The sequence below is a fragment of the Spermophilus citellus genome (genome assembly GCF_964194105.1).
Source record: "Spermophilus citellus genome assembly, chromosome: 13".
NCBI classification, from domain to species: Eukaryota; Metazoa; Chordata; class Mammalia; order Rodentia; family Sciuridae; genus Spermophilus; species Spermophilus citellus.
Window position 1 is genome coordinate 103,037,122 of NC_138193.1, and position 21,038 is coordinate 103,058,159.

Consider the following 21,038-nt stretch of genomic DNA (forward strand, 5'->3'; position numbering starts at 1 on the left):
ATCTTCCACTCTTGACTCCTATTATTCCTTTACAAGTGCTCGTAGGCTTCAGGGACACCAAAGATCTTCCAACATCAAACATTCCTCAAGTTGTGCTGGATTCATGGTTTTCTCCAGTAACTACCTCCCTTTGCAATCACCTCTGCCCTCTTCTCTTTTCCAACAACCTGTTCTTCCTATGGTCCAGCCCAAGTCCCATGCCTTTTGTTAAACCCTTCTTGGAAACTTCCAATGGACATTTTATTTCTTTCCCCCTGAACTTTCCACAGACCTTTATCTGTGACTCCCTCATGATTCACAATGTTCTACTTTATAGTTAGTGCCAGTGTCTTACTTTCCTTATCAGACTGTCAACTTCGTTAGTTAATAGATGGTCTCTTTATGTTTTCATCACTCATTTCCCAATGCTTAGAACAGTGACTAGCACAGGTAAATATTTCAAAAATAATTAGTGAATAAATGTCAATGAAAAAAATGATAGATCAAAATGAGTGATTTGATGATTTGGGAATTTCCCCATTTTCCAAAAGATTTTGTCTGGTTTTTTTTTTCTCTCATTTCTTCTCCAATGCTGACTGACACACACACCTAGAAATTCTACTATCAGATGTCAGGATTTCCATTTATTACTTTGGTTTCTTCAAAATGTTAATGTCCGTAGGACCAGTGATCCATATTCCTCAAAGAAATGTTCCATCAGAGCTTTGAGCTGAGTCTTTCCTGAAGTTTCATCTGGGCTAGAACAGTGTGATACAGAAGGCTGCATAAGTGGTAGCTGGTGGAGAAATGGACAAACTTAATAGTTTGGGGAAATTGGTCATTGCTATGAAATACAAGCTGCTTTTTAACTCTGTGTATTGGTTCTACAGCCTGCAGGGGTCTACCCATAATCCTGCCTTCCTTTATGTCCTGTTCTCTGCAGGTGACAGCCTTGGTTTTGCTGGACTTCCCATAGAAACAGCACAGCATGATACACATTTCAACCATCCCTCCTCCAAGATGTCCTTGTCCTCAATAGGGTCATGATCAATCAGAAAGCAGAAGAGCAGCCATGTGACATGTGGAAAGGATGGTGTGTTCGAAAAGAACACTGGCAACCAGTAACTCCTTGCCCCAAAGGCGAGGAGGCATTACTTTAGGGCCGAGTGCCAGTTTGCTAGAATTGAATAAATCAGATTTCTAACATTTAATAACAGATGTTCTGGCTACAACTCATGAAATCATTTAATATTGTTTTATGTTGTGGTAATAAAAAAAAGTCATCTGGCTCCACTAGGTCCAGGTTGCATATCTTCCTCAAAGGGTCAAGATGATTTGATGCAGTTCTTGGATCAAAGGGGCTGATGATCTCTGCATGTTACAGGCTGTGAACGGGGGTTGCTCTGAGACAGGACAGATGCTGCCCCAATGCACGCTCTGCATCCGATGGCCTGAGGTGTGCCTCTGACCGAAACTTGCTCCAACACTGGTCTTAGGAGAAGAAAAACACTTGCAAGAAGGCTCACTTTTTCCATCCTCCCCATATCTCACATCTGGCAGTGTGGATATCTGAGGAAGGTTAAAATAGGTGGGACAACCATGCAGGATGTGGCTGGCATGGTACCAGATTCTCCATAGCCCTAAAGATGAACAAATAAGTGGAAATGATTTGGCCTCTCAGAACGAGTCTTGCAGAAGGGTTTGGATTGATCTACTGAGGCAGGGAGCAAGGGAAAAAATGTGCCTGATGAAACCTATAATCAATCAAAAGTCCTTGCAACATGAAGAGATGATGAGGTTGCCAAGATGACGTGAAGATTGAAATAGCTAAGTTAATTGAGAAAGAGCTTCTAAAAGAGATGAGGATAAAGCCAGGTGATTCCTTATGCTCAGAGAACTTCTAAGGGGGAAGTTCAGAGGTCCAAGATAGGGACACTGGGACAATTGGCATGTTGTTCCAGAAGCAAATTAAAAGGAAATAAAAGGGAATCCAAGGGCTATAAAAAAGGAACCATTGTTGCAATTTCTCAGAGAGTGCTAATTCCTTCCCAGGAGCATGGTGCCAATGCTTAGTAAAATAAGAAGGCAAATGTTGAATAGCAACAAAAACACTATTTAAGCTAATTCTAGAACAATACACTGCATGGACTCAGAATCCTGGAGGTAAGAAATTTAGGTGAACCTCACAGTCAAATTCAAGCAAGCCCATGCACAAATGCACACACACTCAATGAGGACCCAACAGAAGGTAGGACAAATGTTGACAATGGGCTAGGAACTGTTTCTGAGGTCCCCTTAGTTCTCCCCTAAGCAGTGGCCCAGTGACGCTCCTCCTACCTTTACCCACGGAAGAAATTTCATGTTCAGCTACTCACTGAAGTCCCACATCACAGTACCAGGCTCTGTGTCAGGTTCTGTAGATCCATTAGGTACATTCTGGACCTGCAAGCATCTACCTGAGAAAACCAATATGTAAATGAAGAAACACACACACTGACTGTGTGCAAGATTGCAAGGGACCTCAGAGGAGAGATGGAAACTGGGCACAGGACTCAGATTTGCATGGAGTCAGGTAAGATGTCCTGCTGTACCCAGAGGCCCCACCAGGCCAAATAGATACTGAGTGGGCTCAGCTATGGGTCACATTCTCACACTGCTCCATCAGGGTACCTGTCAAGGCTGTGATACACATAGACAGAAAATCACCGTATGATACTCCAGGGAGAGCAAAATCACCAGGAAGCACATTGTCAAAGAAAAGATTTAGGGTTGCTTCAAGATTTCAGTAATACTGTGAAAAGTGTAAAAATGTTAGGATCCCCAAGATATCTTGATTTATGAGAGCAGAGACAAAAAATAACAATGATGTCCACATCATTAAGGAGAGAAATGTCTGAGAATCAGAATGTCAGGGTCACGAGGGATTAGAGTGTGTACCCAGTGGAGTTCCCTTGATTATAGAGGGGGAAACCAAGACTCAATGAGGGGAACCAACTAACAAAGATTGTGATGTTGGCCAGAGATAGAACAGGAAGTTAGAGTTAATCCTGTTTTATTTCCACCCAAGGGCAGTATAATTTCATACCATCTTTTCAATTTTAGTAAATGTACCACTTGCTCTGCTTCTATAATGGTGACTTTGGAGTAACAGAGTTTTTGATTTTTTTCATCTTTAGACATCTAATTTTGGAACAGAAGCAAAGCAGGAGTTGTAGCAACATATTTCACAAAGGAACAAAGTCAAAGAGGAGTTCTAGAGATAGAATCAGATAGAACATTATGTGAAGTTGCACATATTAAAGCTCCAGATTCATTGAAGAAAAAAAAAAAGAGAAAAACAGACTTATGTCTGTAGCGGAAAACAGAATCTTATCATGCTGAAAACCAACTCCAACCACAACCTGAGTTGCTGGCCTGCATACTCCTAACAGCTGTGGTGCTCAGGATGTCATCCCTTGACCACGAAACACGCAAGATGCACATATGCAGCAGGCTCAGCATTCCCTTGGCCTCCTGCTTTCCTCTCTCCTCTGAAACATGGTTCAGCAGGTGCAAGGGCTGGGGCTGGTCCCAGTGCTGGGGCCTGGCTTGACTCTGCCTGGCATCCCAGGTTCAAGTAAGTCAGAGCTGGGCAACTGGGTGTGGGCTGGATCCTAATACAAATTGGAGGAGACAATCAGACAAAGATACCCCAGAGAGCAAAGCAGGGCTGCAGCGGTCAGAGTTTTCCTATGACAGGCACTGGGGGTTTGGGAGAGGCTGGTAAAGCTTATAGGCACTGGTATTATATCCAGCCAGAGTACTCTGAATTAAAATTCCATTCTGCCACTAGCTTTGTATAAAGTGGAGCAAGCTCTTTGCCATATTTCCATGGTTTCAAAGACACTTTTTGTCTCTATATTTTAAAATCTCTGAAATTCTGACATGCCTTGCAACTGGTGATATTTTGCAGTTATAATTGGCAGTTTTTAAACTTCCTTAGGTAGCAGACCTTAAAGAATGGCACATTGTCTTAGCTCAGGATGCTATAATAAAGCACCATAAACTGGATGCACTATAAACAACAGAATTTTGTTTCTTATGGTTCTGGAGGTTAGAAGTCTAACACCAGGAAGCTGACATGAATAGGTTCTGGGGAGGGTCCTCTTCCAAGCCTCGGGTTACTAATCTCTCATTGTGACCTCATAGGGGAGAAAGAGCACCAGGTAACTTTCTGGGCTTTTCTTTGAGAACACCAACCCACTCATGAGGGATCCATTCTTACAACCTTATCATCTTCCCAAAGCCTCACCTCTGAATCCCATATCACACTGGAATTAAGGCTTCCACCTAGGATTGGTTGGGACACAAATATTCAATCCATAATATCTTATAATCAATGGCATTTAGGCTTAATAATATTTAATTGTATATGTGATTTTTAAATTTGATTGTAAAATAGAAATATTAAGACCTGGTATCTGATATTTAATAATTGCTTCACATGGTAAATAGAGACATTGAATGATAACTCCTGCTCCTGGCCAGCTGAGCCAGGGTGGGTCTGTCCCCAGTCTTTGACTCACAAAGGTTACCTGGTAAAGAAACTTGCTAGAGTTTACATCTTAAAAGTCCCAGAGTGCAGTTATTAGGGGTTGATGGAGAGGTACGAAGTGAGGTGTAGCAGGAGGTCTTTAGGGATGTGTCCTTGAAGGGGTTGGTGGGTCGCCAGGCCCTCCTCTCCCTCTCTGGCTTCTGGCCAGGAGAGGAGTGGGTTTGCTTTGCCACACTTTCTGCCGTGAGGTGCTGTCTTGCCCAAAGCATAGGGCCAACCTACATGGACTGACACCTCCTGCACGTTGGGCCAAAGTAAACCTTTCCCTTTATAAGCCGATTATCTCAGGTATTTATTTTGGTGATGAAAAGCCGAAGAGTACATAGCTGCCACTCGTGGATTGCTGACTTGGTGCCAGGCACTGTGCCAAACGAGTTTTTGAGTTTTAATTCACTTTCTCTTACAATCCTCTCAGGATACCGTTATCTCCTGACCTAAGATCACACCATTTATAAGAACAGTAGGACTCGCATTATTTCTCCATGACACCAGATCCCTGCTGCCCACCACCAAACAGATGAACAGAGAGTTGAAACATTGTGAAATTTCCACAGTCTGAGCACCGGACCTCTTCCTTTGAGCTCTAACACAGGTGAATAATGGAGCTTTTCTCTCCAACCTAGGAAACTGGATTAATAAACTGGAGAAGAGTCTCAGGAGCTGGAGGAGAAATACACAGGTATCAGAGCAAAAAATCCTGCAAACGTGCCTAGCCCTGACCCAACCCAAGGTTGGCTCCTCCTGCAGCAAAGCTCTGACCACTCAAGGGAAGAGGGGGGCTGGGAAGCACCTCCAGCTCTTGTTTCAATGGTCTGAACTCAAGAAGTCTGGGATGACATCTCTGGGTCAAGGCCAATTGCAGAGCTGTGTTCCTCACAAGTAGTCTTTCCCCATTTCTGGGACTCCCCGAGGTGTATTCAATAATGCACTCCTCATCCTGAAGCAGATGGAAAAGTGTTTAAAAAGGTGCCAGGTTTATTTATGGAAGCATGAGATTGAATTTAAGAGATGCGTTTTGCCAATATGAAATGCGAACTCTCAAAACAGGAAGTGTGTTTTACTGCCTATTTATTTTATTGCCGTATCAGCTGCCCAGAGCCGAAGAATCCTTCCTCTCAGGAATTATTTATTTTCTAACTTCTGAACCAGAACATCTTGACCATCAGCCCTCTAACTCCTTGCTGCCAGATTCCCAATTATAAACATGTGCCTCAATGTCCTTCAGAGTGGATCCAGTTTAAACATTTCAACTTGTGTTTTGCCCTGAATCTTTATTTTTTTATATAGGTGGAGAAATTTCAGACAAATCGAATCAAGTGAAAGAAGATGATAAAAATTTAAAAATATGTTTTAGAATAACAGAGGAATTCCCGAATCTTTTCCTGTATCTCAAGATGCACAATAATTAATATTCTGTCATGATCATTTAACCTGTATATAGAATCTAATGGAAGACAACGATGAGCTAGTCAGTTGTACTATGCACTTTGAAACTGGGAAGAATGGAGGTGCCCACCGTAATATAGAGTGTTGTACACTACACAGCTCCCCTGCTACCCTGATGTTTTCACAACCTGATGGACTCTAAAGGTACTACTCGAGCCTTCACCAGATATGGCAGTAATAAGTTGCAGAGGCAGCTTTGATATCAGAAGAAATAGCCTCATGCTTATGAAGGCATAGAAAGGGACTCGGGCAACTCACATACATCCTGTTTCAGCATCTACAGTGTCCAGGGCTGGTATGAGTCATCATCAAATTTCCCATCCAGGTCTTTGGGGTGGCACTAGAGACATTTGGGAAGAAAACGCCAGGTTCTGAGTGGAAATGAATAATGCTTCTTTAAAAACAAGCACAAATACATATCTGGTTTGTACAAGTTCTTTCATGGTTGAGAAGGATCCATCCCAGTGTAGTCCACAGTGAATACTCACGAATAGGTGTGTTTTCACCTATGGACTTGCCATATAAACCTTAAATTCCTGGGAGAAACCCAGGCAGAAGACACGTTACAATGGTGCCACCTTCTGGATCTTCTCCCACACACAGCTTTTCTTTATGCCTTTCACTCAAAATTCCTCCATGGCTCCCTATTGCTGATAGGAAAGAGTCTGAAATCTGTGGTATTGAAGACTTTTTATGATCTTGCACAAGTTTATGTTCAGGTGTCGTGTCGACATACTCTATATAGGCATTGTATGCCACCTGCTCCCTAGAACAAGCATCCTCATTCTCAAGCCTGACATTAACTTAATGCTACAAACCAGAGGGAGAATCTCAGAGCACTTCAGGGAGTTCAGTGCCAGACGCCCAGGAGGAATAAGACCAGAAGGTATGAGAAGCTTCGATACCTGCATCATGCAGGTCTCCAAGGGTGCTCATGACAATCTGAAGACAACACTTCTTTGTGGTAATTTGAAAGTTTAAATAGAGAAAAACTAGCAATAATAAAACAGATAAAAGGACATAAATGCAAAATCAAAATACACATACTAAAGAAAAACATAAGAAAACAGATGGCTCACAAATGATCAAAAATACAAGTCAAGCAAAATCGTTTTTCCATCAAACCTGAAAACATTGTTTTTTCAGTGATTATGTGCTGTCTCCACATAATAGGCAACTACAAACACTTTGGCAAGGCATCATATCTGGAAGCAAATTTGAGAATATTTATCACAGTTCTTAGAAATGTGCTTGTATTTTAATCCAGAAATTTTATTTTAAAAGTTATCTTTAGAATATACCATAGTTTCATCTTAAAAATATTCACTAGAATTATAATTATCACTGAGAGAGAAAAAGTTTAATTAAGTTACAAGGTTAACCACAGGAGATATGGGATATTCATATAGCAAATTATCATTAAAATAGATTATGTAGCAAATATATCTATTATCTATCTATTATTTATATTAAATTACTTGGTAAAAATAGATTAAATAGATATATTGCATATTGATTCTATTTTTGTTTATAAGATGCATGCACTGAACAATAATCAGAATTATTTCCCTTATCAGTGGTGTCTTATTCAGGTGGCAGCAATATGAATGATTTTTATTTACTTCTTTCCCAAATTTTAAAACACTTTATAGTAAGTAATGTTTTTCTTTTTTTTTTAATCATCATAATAATTTGGGGGAAGAAGGTGATGAATAAAAAACCGTGAAAGAAAGGTCCATATTAGGTTTCATTTGTATATAATATTCAATTAGATTGAATTCTGCTTCTCTTAATTTTTGTTTGTTTGTTTTTTGCTCAGAGTCTGCTACAGTTCAGTGTCCCCTGGATATCTCCTTCCTTACCAGATCCAGTGTGAGTGTGGGTGTGGGTGTGGAAAGATGGCACCTGGCTTATGCCAGGAATGCCAGGTACACACTGGGTCTGAACAAGGCCTTCCACACTGGATCTGAACCTGCCTCTGTACACCTGCACTGAAAACCACAAAGATAAGCTAATGCCACCTCTGCTCTTTTTAGGTTCAACTCGCTACCCAGAAAGCAAGGCTAGAATGCAGAATGCCCAGCTGCCCCCCTGGGATGGCAAATTGAGGAACAGAAAGTGTAAGCAATGGCAGAAGCGCTTCATGATTTTCAGACCAGCCTCCTCCTGGGAACCCCATTCTCTGGTGACTGTCCCAAAGGAAGAGATTTGTCTGCTTGAAAAAAGGCATCCTTTTGGTCCTGATGTCTCTGAGAATACATAAGGTTCTGACCTTTATCCCACACCCAATTTTACTCAGTGACTAAAGATTTTATAATGGGCACTCAGATCTGTAGTTTATATAACTTAATCCATTTGCAATTTTCTCCTCTACAGCAACACCCTGTGGTGTAGAGCAATAGACCAACCCTCCATAAGTGACCTGGAGCACCCAGATACAAACAAGGAAAGGGATTTAAAGAAAGAGACAAATTGGTCTTTAATTGGAAGGGGAGTGAGCCAGGTCAGTGCCGCATTCCCTGGAACAGCGGATCCTCCAAGGACATGCCTCTGCTCTCAAAGAGGTTGGCCTGGCAACTCACTTACACACTCCACTTGGGGAAAATTCTTTTTAGCACTCGCCAAAATGCTGATCCAGGCTCCTTTGCCTAGCAGCCTTGAAAGCTTGCACACATTTAGAGAAAATGCTTTCAAATGACTCCGGAGTTCTGCTTTATGTTTCATATTCCTTTGAACTTATTACCTCTTTTACAGTGTCTTGGACTATTAGTTGGGGAACATTTAAAGTTAATGACTATATGGAAAGTAAAACAACACTTTGAAGTTGCCCAAGTCATTCATTTCTCTCTTTCATATGCAGGAGGTTATAGAAGGCTAGGTGATGCCAGACCAAGTCACTTCAGGAATAAATAATTTATTTGGGATCTATATGGATTGTTGCTCAGGGGAAAAGAAGGATAGATCAGTTCTGGAATGTCTAAGGGAACCAAAGCCATGATTAATGAGGGTCAACTTTAAAACTTGAGCACACAGATAGGATTACTTCACATGGAGAACAGTGTCTGTCTGATCCAGGCTACCCAGACGCCATCTCCTGAGGCACTGTGTTCACAAATCTTGCTGGTTTCAGGGATGTACTGACAGCAAAAGTGATACGGAGAGGACTTCCTTTGGCTCTAAGTAGACAGCACCAGCAGAGCCATACATGTAATGACAATGGCCATTAAATAAAATTGGCAGAAGTGTCCACAAGGTCAAAGGTTGAACAGTTCTGGCTTGGGTGTCTTTCAGTAAAGCATGATATGCTCTTCCAGATAATAGTCACTGCAATTTTATTTTATGTTTGTTTGTTTCTTTTTTCTATAGATAAGGCCTTGGAAGCTGTTGTGGGATGGAGCTCTCTGTGGTATGTAGGAGTCTGAGACATGCAAGAGGAGCCAAGAAACCAAGACACACTTTGCTACATCTCTTAGATGGTCCAGTATGTGTTTGCTGAAGGAGAAATAGAAACTGACTAGAAAAACAGCCTGGATATCATTGAATAAACAGCAAAGGACAGTGGACCAGGCATAGTCCCTAAAATACAAGACAGACCCAAATGGCACTCAGCAGAAATCCTAGAATCCCATTTTTTCCCTTTCAAAAAATGTTTAAAATATATTTATCAATTACAGCTATGTGTGTTGAAAATTGTATTGAGTAAGGAGAAAAACGAAAAGATGCCTGCTCTCAGAGCTGATGGCATTAAGAAACAATACATTTAAGTAATAGAGAATAGGAGATGACACTGAATTTGCTATTCAGTCACTGAGTAAATATTTATTAAGCATCTGCTGTGTGTTTCAGACTGATCTAGACTTTGGGACACAATAGTAAAACACACAGACAAGTTCCTAGTTCTCATGAAATTTATATTTATTGAGAGCAGATGGGCAATAAACAAGTAACTATAAATGAAGACGATTTTGCTATTAAAAGAGTAATAAAGAAAATAGAGCAGGATGGCATGACAGTGAGGATGCAGCTAACAGAGAATGAGTGAGATGGCATAATTTAGATTAGTGATTAGGGGGATTTTCATTAAGAGAGAGATATGTAAGCTTAATCCTTAAAAATAGATGGAAGGGGAGAGTGCTTTCCAGGCACAGATGCAAAAGCCCTTTATTTGTTCAGGAAACAGAAACCAAGCCACTGTGCCTGGGACTTATGTTGAGGGAGGAGAGGGACGGGAGATGAGTTTAGAGAGGAATACACAGCCAATGTCTTATGGAAACCTTATTCCATTCTTATTGTGAGTGCAATGGAAAGCTACTACAGGCTTTTAAGCTGGGGAATAAGATGGTTGGTGTTTCCAAGAGACATAATTAATGCTCAGTAGAGATGGATGGTGGAAAAGGATGGGACTAATGACAAGGGCATCACAAAACTTCAAGCAAGAAGGTTCGATATTTTGAAGAAGATGTGAGGTGGAGAGAATCCTGATATGATGGGCAGTGAACCTGCAGAACTTGTGGAATTGAATACACAGAGACAAAAGATGTGGGAGGAACGGCCTTAGAAATCCAACATTGGGCTGGGGTTGTGACTCATCAGTACAGCGCTCACCTAGCCCGTGGGAGGCCCTGGGTTCGATCCTCAGCACCACATAAAAATAAATAAAAGAAAGGTATTGTGTCCAACTGCAACTAAAAAGTAAATATTAAAAAAAGAGAAAGAAATGCCAACATTTGGGGCGGTCCCTTGAGCTTAGGGCTTCAGGTAGTTTGGAAGAGGTGACCCTGATAATCCTGACTTCTAAGAATGTCAAGTTTGAATCTGTATTTTTTTAAAAATTATTTTTCAATTGTAGTTGGACACAATACCTTTTGTTTATTTATTTATTCTTATGTGGTGCTGAGGATGGAACCCAGCCTCACACATTATAGGTGAGCGCTCTACCACTGAGCCACAACCCCAGCCCCTGAATATATATTTAATAAAGAGTAGTTGAGGATAATTTTAGGGTCTGACTTGAACACGTTTTGTTACTCTATTATCTCACCAGCTCTAGTTCCTAGTGATCTCTTTTTTGCAACATCAAATGTACTTTTACATAATGATAATAGTAAATAATGATTTATTTTCCTGAAATCAAACCCTTTTCGTTTTCTTAATAATATTTGTAAAAATAAATACTTTCCTGGAGGATTGATCACCTGGCACCCCCTGAACACTGGATGGAGTTATTTCAACTCCAACAGTCACTTTATTCTTAAAATTAAATCTGTGTACCCTTCTAGCACTCACCACCTCAAATCAAAGATTCTGATTAATCACCTTTGTCTTTCTCTCCCAATAGATTGGAAGTTTTTTGAGAATGGGGCCAAAATATTTTTTGTTTGTTTTTGCTATGGTCTAACTTGGACCCAGTCGTATCAGGGACAAAGTGAGCACTGAGCAAAGATTTGCCAAATAAACAGCTGTTCAAAGATCATCTCCAGGTTGCTATTTCCGGATTTCAAACTTTTGTTTACAAAGTGTAGCGGGTTGACGAGAGATTCCTGAAAGGTCTATCCTCCTGAAACCTGTAACTGTTACGTTGTTTGTAAAAAGGACCTTAGGGATTTAAATAAAGGATCTTGGGATAAGAACATCTTGGGTTAACCAGGTGGGCCCTACATCCTATGACAAGCATCTTTGTAAGAAAAAGGCACAGAGAGGTCATGTGAAGGAGGAGGCAGCTGTGGGTCTTATGTTGCCTCCAACTAAGGAAGGTCTTGGACCACTGGAAGTCTGAAGATGGACGGAAGGGTTCTCTTCTAGAACCTTTGAAAGAAGCCCATCCTGCAACACCTGGATTGTGGACATCAGCCTCCAGAACTGTGTTGAGGTTCCCAAGCTCTTATGATTTGTCATGGCAGCCTCGAAGTTCTCAGTAGGGAACTCCCTGCTCTGTCTAGCAGGCAGGTCTAGAGCAAGACAAGTGAGCCTCCTTCACTGAAGCACATGCCTGTCTTCTACCCTGGAGCATGCTGCCTCCCAAGTGGGGCAGGCTTTCAGAATTCAAGACAAAGAAAATATACCTGAAAATGTGACTTTGTCTTGAATTCTAAATTCAATTTGCTTCTACAGGTATATTTTCAACCTAATAGACTTAAGGCTTTCTCTTTGGAGTCAGGACACCTCTGAATGCCCCTGGAAATATTTGTAAGGGCCTTGTTAGAGGAAAGAAGCCTCCCCCCCCCCCCCCAGAGAGTACCTCCAAGCTAAATGGATGCTGGCTGAATTTTCTAAACATCCAAACACCTCATTTTGAGAAGGAAAAAAACCGGGAAATGACCTCAGGCTGAATGATAATTCTGTTACCACTCCCCTGGATTCTTCTGGGTGCGTCCAGCAGAGATGGCAAGAAAAATAGTTAGGAGAAAACAGGAATTTTTGAGTGTGAGAAATAGAAGCCCAGAAGAATTGCACAGCAAGATGAACAGTAAACACAAAGCATGCTCAGCCAGTGTGGTTATCATTCCAAGTGTTGACTCGAACCTAATTTTTTTTTTTCCATCTGTTCCCCCCAGGAAGTATATTGATTTCATTTTAAGTAAATTAAGCAAAAAGTGTCTAATTCCAGATTTTTAAGCTGTCAGAAATCCTCCTCTTTAATTTGCAGTAGAGATAGAATTGTGGCTCTTTTAACTAAATTTGTGTTTTATTAATAAAGGCTTAAGGATATAAGAATATATATCAAAATTCTCTGCCTGAAGATTTCAAGCATTTTGAAGGACAGTGATATATAAAATGAACCAGATGATCAAATCGCTGAATATTTCATACAAAATTTTAAATGGCTAATCTTTTTATATCCAGCTTCTAAAGTTTCTCCAACTAGCTGGCCAGAGAGAAATACTTCCTTTGCCCTTAAGTCCATGATTATGTGACAGGAGGGAAACCCCTTATCATTTGCCTTCAGTTTTTTTCAAGTTTTTTCTTTTTTTAAGGAGAGACAACGTACAAGTCACTGTCAGGTCAGGTCATCATTGTCCCAGTGGTGTGAGTTTTCAAGTTGGCAGTGGCCTCCAGAACATCTTCAGGGACTAAGTTGCTCATCTGTAGAAGAGTCAGCTAAGCCCCAGCATGAGGAAGTGATCTACCAAGGCCATCAGCAAGTTAGAGAAAAGGAAATTTTGTTGAATATCTCCTTTTGCTAGCATAGATATTTTATGTAAATTTTCTATTTTAAATCATCTCACACTTCTGTGAGGTAAGTATAGTTGTCAATGTTATAAGGGATAAGAGCGAGATTCTAAGTTTGCAAAGTGTGAACAGTATAGGTTACTTCACTACCAGTCTCTGTATTTCTGGTCCTTCCCTTCTCATCTATTCATTTTCTCATCAAATTAGAATTCAGCTCATAGGGAAGACAGCCTTGTAGGTGGTCTCCATGGTTCCCACCTCCTGGTATCTCTATCCTATTTTAATGCCCTTCCTTGAGTGAGACCTGTGATTTGCTTCTAACCAACAGAATACGGTGGAAGTGACAGAATGCTACTCAATAATTATGATACAGCATTATGACACAGTATATAAGACTCCGTCTTGCTAGAAAGCTGATTCTAGAGCTTTCTCCCCTTTCTGGCTTTACAGAAGTAAACTTCCATGTTGTGAGAGGGTCTACGGAGAAGGCCCCAGGACCATGAACTGCAGAAGGCCTCCAGGATCTGAGAGCAGTCCCTGGCTGACAGCCAGCAAGAGGCCAATACCTCAGCCCTAGATGAGATTAATTCTGCTAACTACTTGAGTGAGCTTGGAAGCAGTGTCTTCTCCATTTGAGCCTTCAGATCAGAATGCAGCCTTCCTCTGTATTAAAAATTAAAGACTAGTGAGAACCTGAAACAGAAGCCAGTTACACATGCCTTGACACTATGAGACAGTAAATGGGAACTAAGGTTGCTATTAGGTGCTCTTTATAGTAATGCATTACTCATCATGGTAAAGTCATATAGCATCTAATATAAATTGGGTCCTGTGGTAAGTGCTAGACATTCAGAAATTTGTAGCAAATTTCCTGTACTCTTAAGTTGGCAGGAATGAGGGGCATACAGGTAAAGATCATATAGTCAAAGGGCAGAAACAAATTCTACAACCTGCTGTAAAACAAAGTCTGTGACTATAGACAATAGGTAGGAAAGAAAGCATGAGAAAGTATTCCAACAATACATCCTTCTTCTCTTCTTCCTGGTCCCCAAGGGCTCTTTTCTTATCTCAAACCCTTCATTCTTACTGATATGCAAGGACTGATGACAATTCAGACTGACACTTTTATTCTTGTGAGACAGCAGAAATATGCTCATTGACATCTGTGAATTTCCTCTCCTTCTTTGGCATTCAGCATAATACATTTTCCAGACTTTCCTGAGTTGGAGTTGGCCAATGGTACACTGGCATAGTACGCTGCTCTACTTCCATTTCCAGCTCTTAAAGTCTCCTTCAAGGTCCTGTGAACAGAAGGAAGAGGATCTAATGAAAAATTCCAAGCCCCTGGAAATAGAAATTTCCTGGTCCCTAAACCACTGTGTGGAATCATGCCAATCACATGACCATCTCACTGTGATGTAAGCAAGAAATAAACATTGATAGCATTACTCACTGGTATGTGACTTGGTTTCTGAGGCCATTATTCAATAGTGGAATTGAAATATAAATGGTATCAAAGATAATCAAAGGGACAGGTCAATGGATGCAGACATTTTTATTGTTGTGTTTAGCCATCTCTCTAGTTTCTGGGACCCTTAAGTTAAACCTCAATTAATATATCAACCTCCATGGGGCTCTGAAAAGGCATGAAGGGACTCTCTGGGTAACCTTGACCTGAGCAGATAACAAGGCCAGTGCTCCAACTTTCCCCTTGGCGTGGGCTCTCCTTCCCTGGAAGATGTGAAGCCCAGACTTCCCAATTCATTTCTCGATGGTTTCTAGGACTATACTTTGGGGGGGGGGGGAGGGGGCAGGCTTTTCCAAGCCTGTTATAAACTCTGGGAAAAGGGCCAGAATGTTTCATATTGTAATGGAAAATAATCCTTCCACCCTCAATCTGCACATTTTCTTTAAGGTGTGAAAAATGCTTTCCCAGCTTCAGCCAGGAGCATTCAGTTCTCCATGGGGATCTGGGCTAAGAAAGTGGGGGCAATGATTAGGTGAGGGAGAGAACACTCCCTGAAGCCGTTTCCAGGGGAGCAGCAAGCAAGTCGTGAAAGGAAAACAAAACTTGACCTCCAGCCTGGCTCACATTACATATTTCTGCCTCACCCTGGTGCCCAGAAGCTCTAGCACACACTTGGCCTGGAATTAAGGAGCAGTGGATGGTGGGGGAGCCCTTCTGTGGACTTTTGAGTTTAGAAACCTGTACTGCTGCCTTCAGAAGCTAATGTTCTCTCCAGGGCAAGGGCAGGTGAAGAGTGGGGGGACCCAGCTATGTTAGGACTTGAAGGCAGTTGGCTAACTCTCACAGATCCCCAAGTTTGAGGGCCCTTAGAGAAGCTAAAATCAAATCATTTTTCAAAGGGACAAGTAACAAAAAGCTGGTTGACTGGTGTTTGCAATGGGTAAGTTTTAACTGTCACAATTCAGGGTCCTTATTAAGTCACTTCATTATTATGTACCTTTAGGTATCTATGACTAACATGATGCTATTTTCAACAGTACTTTCCGGGCTAGATAATTACGCAATGGCTGAAACTCTACACAGAGTCAGTCAGACACAAGCAGGTGATATTTGGGGGGGCACCATTGTGCTGATCTTTCTTTAAGTTATGCTTAAGATTTTAAGTTAAAATGAATCAGCAATATCTTAAGAAATAAATAAATTCTCAACAAGTATGATTCCTTTTAGAAAAAATTAATCTGGGACCTTTTTATTATCCTTATGAAGTAACATTAAAGTTTTCAACTTAGTTATCTACGATTTTCATAAATAAAAATTTGAAGTTTTACCCAAATTACAGACTGAATAATATAATATCCATTTTTATTAGAAGACGGTTTAGCTTCGAGAGGTTATTTCACAAGTTTAGTGTCCTGCTAGGGGGTAACAGAGTTAAGATTCTATAAAGAATTTAAGGGGAAACTGCTCTCCCTGACTTTTTGCAGATCAATTATTCAAGATCACATAGAGCCCATTCTGGAATCCAAGACTATAGTCTGTGGCTCCCGCCATCTTTGTTCTTTTTGATTCCTTTCTTACTGCTAATGTCTACATCCACTATCAATGAATTCTGCTCACTTTACCTCAAAATAGTTCCTGAATCTGAACATTTATTGGCATCTCCTTCATTTAGTCAGCCACCTCTCTTCATGTATTCAGAAAATTCATTTGTTACAGAGCAACGAGAATGATATTTTAAAAGCAGTACTGTAATGAACTACCAATAGTTTCCCATTTCTATTAAAAGTTGTACTTTTTGTCAGAATCTATAATGTTCTCATCACCAAACCCTTTCCTACATATTTCATATTGTAATGAGAAATAATCCTCCTACCGTAAAGGTGTTTATTATGGACTGAATCAGGATTTGTATATTGAAGTTCTAGCCCCAGTACCTCAGCACAAGACCGTATTTGGAGACAGGGTCTTCAAAGAGGTAATAGGTAAAATTAGGGCATATGGGCATACCCTTGTCTTGTCCAATAAAGTTAGTTTCCTTATTATATTTTTTTTAAAAAAAGGAAAATAGGGACACAGAGATACAGAGAGAATACCAGATGTCTATCTGCAAGCTAGGCAGAGAGGTCTCAGGAGACACTAACCCTCCTGACACCTTGCTATAGCACTTCTAGCCACAACTTTGTTCTGGCAGCTCTAAGTAATGAACGACGTATACAGAATGCTTACCCGGCTGCAGCCAGGAGCACTCAGGCCTCCTTGGAGAAGACCTCCTCTAAGAAGGTAAGGGGTAAAAAAATACAGGAGGAAGAAACCTTCCATAAAGCCTCCAACTTGCCTAGATTCCCTCAATCACATCCTCCATCCTCCCTGACCTCCTTTCTTTCTTTGAACATACCAAAATTACTTTGCCTGTTTTATCACTGGCTACAGAGTTTGAATTTCAGTAAAGATCTGTTACCTAATCTCAGTATAGTACTCCCCCAATGTAACTGATTTGCTTAACTATCACACTAACCAGTTCCTAAGAACAAAACCCAATTCATATGTAGAAGCTCATTGAATCTTTGGGTTAAACAAATGAATAGTGGTATTTCATGAATTAGACTTTGAGTTCCTCAAAGGCATATTTCTAATTTGTTATCTTTGTAGTTCCATTTCCCAAAATAGAGCTTGTCACAAGTAAGTGCTCAATAAAAACCACATAAATTAAATGCATTTATTAAAAAAGACTCAGTGTGAATGAGATGAAGAAAAGTTTTAAATATATATATATATATATATATATATATATATATATATATACACACACACACACACACATATATATATATATCTGTGAGTGTGTATGTATATATTATATATATAAACATATATATAATAAATATATATATATATATTTATATATATATATATATAGCATGTTTATAAGTCTCTTCTTTTAAGGCTTTGAAGTTGAGAAGAAATATGTACAGAAGGGAAAAATCTGTTCCTAATAAACCAGAATATTGGATTTCCACTCAGGGTGTCAGTAGATGTGGGGTGAGGAAGTGATCGGGAAGGTCAGGGAGCCCCTCTGAGGTCTCATCTCAGTCAGTTCCCAGGCACCAACATCACCCCAGAAGATTCCTAGAACAATTTTCCAATCTCTCTTTAAAATTGGAAATTGATTAATTCCTTATTTCCAGCATTTAGAAAAAGGAATCTGAACTCTAGAGAAAACCATCAATATGTTCAAATGCCTAACGCACCAGTTTGAAGATAAGAACATATGGTAGAATTTTCGACCATGTCTACATCACCAGACCCTCAAATTCAATGCCTATTTGTCTCAGCCCTTCATTATAACTAACAGAATATTTATACCCCAAGGTTTATGGCACGAAGAAGTAGGTCTAAGAACTGTGGCAGAGACTATACAGATGGTTTCCAATCTTGTCTCCTCTTCTTAGAGACACAGCTAAATCACATTTCTCACCTCTAGTCCAGAAAAGATTAGGCCATTGATTTTTTGGGGGGAGGGGGAGTGGGCAAGAAGTGTGATTAGAAGTGTCATGTGTCAATTTTCTGAGACAGTTATGAGATTTGCAATATCCTCCTTTTTACTTTTTTTAATGGGTTCGTGGAAACCAAATGTGGATGACAGTTGTCTGATAAGATGGAACAGTTTCAGTTAGAACAGAAATCATGGTCTACCAACATGGGACTGACTATGACATATCAACAAGAATAACAAGTATATTATTTTAAGCCACTGAAGTTTTTGGAATTGTTTGTTATAGAAACTTTGTAATACCTATTCTTACTAATAGAGTGAGCTTACTGAAACTGTTTATTTAGGTTGATTTTGCCCAATGTTTGGGATGATGGGTATTTTTTTTATTTTTATCTATATTACAAATCAATGAAATGGTCTAATGTGAATATTTTCTTATCATGATTAATAGTAACATAATGAACAATGTTGATGCTTTGAAATACAATAAGACTATATATCTCTCAAAAATTCAATTTAATATTTTAAACATTCCTTTTACTTTTAAAAATGTTTAGGAGGCAATTTACATAAAGTATAAATGGAATGTTGAAAAGTTTTAAATGATCAAAAAGACATTTTCTGACTCAAGCGGGAGACACAGCAATGTTAGGATGTTTAAAATATTAGCAGTGTAATAGGATGCAGCCATTCCAACATAGCAGATCTTCTAGAGCATCGCCTGGGCCCTGATGCCATTCACTCACTCTTGCCAGCAACGAGATGAGTGCTCATGAGGATAGGTTGCTCTGGAGTTCACACACACACTTCCGTTTTCCCTTAGCAATTTCTAAAATTACCAGGAATCAATTAGTTTTCTTCCTAGATATGCTTATGATAGTTTTACTTGCCATTATACTAACTGAATATAATTAAAAGTTAGGTAAAATGATAAAATACGAATGAAAAAGGTTGTTTCTATGAAAACTAGAAAAGAAAAGCTATTAAAAATGAATTTCAGTTAAGTATGAGCAAGGGAAATTTTTTTAAAAATCATGTAGATAAAAGGGGTATCATTTAGTTTTTGCTGTGTAAACAACCAACGATATTTATAGCTTAAAACAACCACCATTTACATAGCTCAGTATTCTGGATATCCACAATTAGGATTGGCCCAAGCACTAATCCTTTCAGGATCAAGCTTGACTGATCTTGATTGTGCTTGCTTATGTGTCTGCACTAAGCTGGTGGACGGGTCAGGAACAGCTGAGATAACCAGGAGGGACCCTGTCCACCTGCTCTCTCACCCTCCAAAGGCCCAAATATAATATGAGGTCCAAGTGTTCTAAGAACATCAGGAAGGCAAGCCCTAATGCAAGAACCTCCAAAGCTGTCTAATAATGTTCTATTTATCACACCATTAATCAAAAACAGCCGGAGGGGCAGCAGCTAACATTGGCATGCATGAGAGGACTACTAAAGGCATGAACTGGAGAAATGATGACAGATTGACTTAAACTACATTCAGCCCTACAGAAGGACAACTGAGTAGTTTCCCACATAAGTCATTATTTTTTTGCAAAAATATTTATAGCAGTTTAATTTGCAATAGTAGAAATTGGAACCAATATATTAGTGCCCATCAATAAGTGAATGGTTAAACAAGATCTGTTCTATTCATATAATGCTACTCAACAGTAAAAGAAATCATTTATCATTCAGCTGAGCAAAAGTACAAGCGAATTTCAAAAATAAACCAACCAAATGACTCAATAATTATTATATTCTAGAATAAGCAATGCTACTCTGTGGTGAAAAAAATCAGACCATTTACATATACAAAGAGTATGAGAGGATTCTTTTTTTTTCTTTTTTTTATTGATTATTTAAAGCATTACATAGCTCATGATATATCATCTTTTATACATTTGACTCAAATTGTGTTTTGAACTCCCATTTTCACCCCAAATACAGATTGCAGAATCACATCTGTTACATATTCACATTTTTACATAATGCCATATTAGTGACTGTTGTATTCTGCTACCTTTCCTATCCCCTACTATCCCCCCCCTCCCCTCCCATCTTCCCTCTCTACCTCCCCTGCTGTTGTTCAATTCTCTCCCTTTTTTTCCCTCCCCCTTGCCCCTCACAAGTGCCTTTCATTTCTTGTTATATTTTAGCAAACAAAAGCAAAACACAACAACAACAACAAATCCTTAAAACTAAATATCATAGATCATATGGAAAGTAAAGGAAGAATGTATGCAAAAATATATTTCCTCATATATAGGTTTTGTATCATATATATCTTTTTACTATTTTTTTATTAAATAGTTTCTGACTATTCAAAGCTTTTTTATATTCTTGACAAAACTTCCCCAAATGGGACTGAATCAATATGTAGAGAATACCCAGGAGATATATACACATAATCACCTAGCATCATAAATTTACTTTTTCTACCATCACACAAGTAAAAGGTATACTTCAAACTGGAAAATATTTTTTTGTTTAGTTTGTTAAATTAAAATAGTAATTTGTGGCTGTTGAAACAACTGATTCTGTTTGTAATCAAATATTACAAATTATCCTTTCTAAGGCGTTTTTTATTTACAGATATATTCAAGTATTTTTCATTGGTATGAAAATATAATTAATTATACACTATACATATTACTTTACAAATTGTTTTTTCTACTTGATAGCATATGTAGAATTTTTTCTGAGTTTACATACTTATATATGTCCATTTTTTTTTACAAATAGTACCATGTATATGCTGAGATTTTTATATTTATTTTTATTGTGGTAAAATGCATCTTACCTAAAATTTGCTAACATACAATGCAATTCAGTGACATTAAACACCTTGAAATTGTTATGCTATCATCACCACCCATATCTCC